This window comes from Neofelis nebulosa, chromosome 6 (genome assembly GCF_028018385.1).
Source record: "Neofelis nebulosa isolate mNeoNeb1 chromosome 6, mNeoNeb1.pri, whole genome shotgun sequence".
NCBI lineage: Eukaryota > Metazoa > Chordata > Mammalia > Carnivora > Felidae > Neofelis > Neofelis nebulosa.
Window position 1 is genome coordinate 119,654,994 of NC_080787.1, and position 4,151 is coordinate 119,659,144.

The 4,151-nt window shown below is 40.6% G+C and overlaps 1 non-coding gene across 1 annotated transcript; it reads right to left on the reverse strand.

Moving 5' to 3' along the window:
• Nucleotides 1-1,064: 1,064 nt before the first annotated feature.
• LOC131515558 (U6 spliceosomal RNA) lies at nt 1,065-1,172 on the reverse strand. The gene has a single exon (XR_009263627.1). It is a non-coding gene; the product is annotated as a U6 spliceosomal RNA (small nuclear RNA).
• Between the last annotated feature and the right edge of the window lie 2,979 nt (nt 1,173-4,151).

Here is a 4,151-nt window from a genome sequence, read left to right on the forward strand (position 1 = left end):
TCTCCTTTCCTATGTAAATGTAGGCAGCTATGGCAGAGGCAGAGAGCTTTCCCTGCATCTGCTGGGTTTTTATTACTTTTAACTCAAAATAAACTTTATGCCAAACTGACCCTTCTTGGGGCAGCCTGCCCTGAGTCCCTAACGTTATCATCCTATATTAAATAAATAAATGCATATATACATACATACATAACTAAATAAATAAACAAATGGGTTACCATTTACTGTTCTATAATATTTGAAAAAAAGCAGATTGGGTGGCTTTTCTTAATAAAACAGTGATCTGGGCATAGTGCTTGGCTTTTTCATAAGTCAAATATAAAAGGGAACTGAGGAGTAGCTGCCTTTTTTCATCATGAATCCAACTCTTCACTCAGGGTGTGCATATGCATATATTCCCCATTCATTTGGGCCACCTCCCTCCTCTCTGGAGGCCTGTGAGTAAGACCCTTGATGCAATTAATTGGTAGCTGAGGACAGAGATGTAGGGGAGGTTGACATATGGAAGAAGAAAGGAAAGGGGACCAAATATGGAAAGAGGGAGAGGCAGGGGAGTCATCCAAGAAGCTCAGCAGTTAGTAAGAATGTCTAACCAGTCAGTAAGATGTTAATAAGTTAGTCAGTTAGTCAGAACATCAGAAAAGAGCACTGTCATCACACTTAAAGTGTCAGGTAGTGTTAATTAGAGCGGGGATGATCAAATAGTGTCATATTCCCAGACTTCTGGTAGGCAGAATGAAAAGAATCTACTAATTTTGTCAATTAGAAGATTACTAATGGCATATAATAAAGGAAGTAGTTTCATTCTTATGAATGGGTAGAAATCTACAAGGGACAGAGGAAGTGAGGAAGTCCTTTCTTTTTAAAAATCTTTCATCTAATGGAGTGATACCTACATGAGGTTTTATGGAAGGCTATTTTTTTTTATTATACAATAAAAAATTATTTATTGGCCAACTGAAAAGTAGTTCAAGTAGGAGATGCAGCAAATAGAGCAAAGAAAGAGACAACTGATAGAGCCCAGTTCTAGCCAGCTGAGACCAAGGGACAACAACATTTTTTTGAAAACTATGGAGTGTTTAACAAATCTGTGTGTCATCCTTGCACAGGGGCCATGCTATTCTTCTTTGTATTGTCCCAATTTTAGTATATGTGGTGCTTATTTTAATCGCACTTAGGTATGTGATTTTAAAGACTCGCTAGTCTTGACGTGAATGCTCCATAAGTTCCTGGAGCTCAAAAGTTTAAAATTAATTTCATCAATTGATTCTACCCATCCCCAAACATATTTCTGTTCCTATATTCTCTCTCCTAATTACATAGTCTCCCAAATTAAAGTCTGGAAATTATTTTGTATCTCTTTTGTTACCCCCCATCTATTGTTCTCACCTTTCTTACCACCTCCTATCCAATCACACACAAAGTCCTATTGATTCTTCTCTTAAGTTTGTCTGGAGTCTATCTTGTATTTTATTTTATTTATTTAAAAAAAATTTTAACATTTATTCATTTTTCAGAGACAGAGAGAGACAGAGCAGAGCAGAGGAGGGACAGAGAGAGAGACACACAGATTCCGAAGCAGGCTCCAGGCTGTGAGCTGTCAGCACAGAACCTGCTGCGAGGCTTGAACCCACGAACCACGAGATCATGACCTAAGCTGAAGTCAGATGCTTAACTGACTGAGCTATCTAGGAAGAAGCCCCCTTTCTTTCTTTCTTTCTTTCTTTCTTTCTTTCTTTCTTTCTTTCTTTCTTTCTTTCTTTCTTTCTTTCTTTCTTTCTTTCTTTCTTTCTTTCTTTCAAGTCTATCTTGTATTTTAATCACAGTTCTCTATTTTATGGAATCCACTGAACTGGAAGCTCTTTGAGGATGAGACTTGTTCTTTATGTTTTTCCTCATTTTAGCTCCTAAAAGTATATATGAAGCATATTATAAATATTTGATAAGTTTTGGGGCGCCTGGGTGGCTCAGTCGGTTAAGCGGCCGGCTTCAGCTCAGGTCACGATCTCGCGGTCCGTGAGTTCGAGCCCCGCGTCGGGCTCTGGGCCGATGGCTCAGAGCCTGGAGCCTGCTTCTGATTCTGTGTCTCCCTCTCTCTCTGCCCCTCCCCCGTTCATGCTCTGTCTCTCTCTGTCTCAAAAATAAATAAAACGTTAAAAAAAAAAATTTAAATATTTGATAAGTTTTGTAGAGATGAGCTAAGTGTTCTCCCAGTTTCCCATCCTGCACCCTTGTTTCTTACACTCCAGTCACACCATACAACCTACTCTTCCTCCAATACCCTGTATTATTACTTATCCTTGTTTTACTTCTGCCTGGGATGCTCTTCACAATGTATTGTCCACCTGGAAAGTGGACCATATTTCTGAAAAGTTAGTGGAGGAATTAATGCCTCTGTGAAATTGTCCTTTATTACTCTACTTTTGTGCAGACCTTGCTGCAGAATATCAAGTACATTTCTTTTTCTATCTGGCACATGACAAAATCTTTCTCAGCTTCACTTGTTTGACACAGCCATAGAACATGGGCGGGAAAATTGTGTACGTGTTTAAGCTTAGCCCGTAATTGCTTTCCTGTTGTCATCCTCCATGCTGTTTTTCACTTTCAGGTGGTTGGTTTAAAGATCCCCTCAAGTGGATCTTGGGAGCTATTATAAGAAGGGAGCCCAGGCCCCCAAGTCATTGGTTGGTGAACTGTCCAACCAGCAACTCCTGCATAGGACAACTGTGAGAATGAAAAATAAACTTTTATTGTGTTAAACCACGGAGATTTGGGAATTTATCCATTAGAGCCACTGTAGAGGCACCATTTGCCACCCCAAAATATGTCTTTTTGGTATAAGGATTATTTTAGGCTGATTAATTTTTAAGAAACTGCAAACATAGGAGCTCTAAAAACCAAACAGAAGTTACCTTTTTTAAAGAGACGTGTACTGGGGCGCCTGGGTGGCGCAGTCGGTTAAGCGTCCGACTTCAGCCAGGTCACGATCTCGCGGTCCGTGAGTTCGAGCCCCGCGTCAGGCTCTGGGCTGATGGCTCAGAGCCTGGAGCCTGTTTCCGATTCTGTGTCTCCCTCTCTCTCTGCCCCTCCCCCGTTCATGCTCTGTCTCTCTCTGTCCCAAAAATTAAAACAAACAAACAAACAAAAAACGTTGAAAGAGACGTGTACATGTATAAGGAAAATCTTTATTTGTAAGGGTGTCCCCCTTGCTGTACCAGGAAGAGAAGGATGACTCAATCTTTAGAAACTATTATCAGTGGAGAAGGCAATGACTTAGGTCTGAATAACCTTACCCTTGTTTCCAGTGCATGTCCAGGTAATCTCTCATAACTGACTGTCCACCCCCAATATCTCGTTTTGTCTTTATCTGAAGATGGTTTTAAGGTGATGGCTTTGGCAATTTCAGAGAGTTACTCAGTTTTTCTGGGTCTCTCCCATGTATACACATTACCAAACATTTGTTTGGTTTTCTTCTGTTAATGTAATATCAGTGTAATTAGTAGACTAGCCAAGAAAGCTAGAAAGGAAGACAAAAAATCTTCTGCCCCTGAAGTTTTGGCAGCCTGGATGGGATTTTTCACTGGCTGGACACTGCTGGCTCTGGGGCTGCTGCAGATCTTGGGACCTTTGACAAAAAGCTGGCAGAAGGTAAGATTAATACCATATCAGTCTCCAGGATCTCTGCTTGCAGGATTCAGGGGAAGTGAGAATATATGTTTCTTTTCTAACTTAAGATAAGCTGGAGAAAATATTTGGAGAATTCATTCCTTGGGTATAGCAACACTGGTAAAGATTTGGTGATAAGTATTCTTGTTTTCTAGCCTTTCTTTGTCTTCCCAGAGATGGTCACTGTTTTCTATTTTCTATTTTCTGACTAGTGAGAATGTTCTCCCTGGTCTTTACCAGTTGGAGGATGCCTATTTGCCTGACAGGCAGCTGAATAGGCTATGGATCCAAACTTAGGAAGTAAAAAAAGTGGGGGAAAGGGGGAACGTGATTCCCTTTGTTTGGAAAAGTCCTTTAAAACTCGGCCCCTTATAATTAGTGCCTGTGCTTTCAAGGCTGACTCTGGAAGTGACCTGTCTGGATCTTGTAAGGTCCGCACCTCTTGCATTCTCCTTGAGGATGCTTCTTGCATCATGATTAACCCA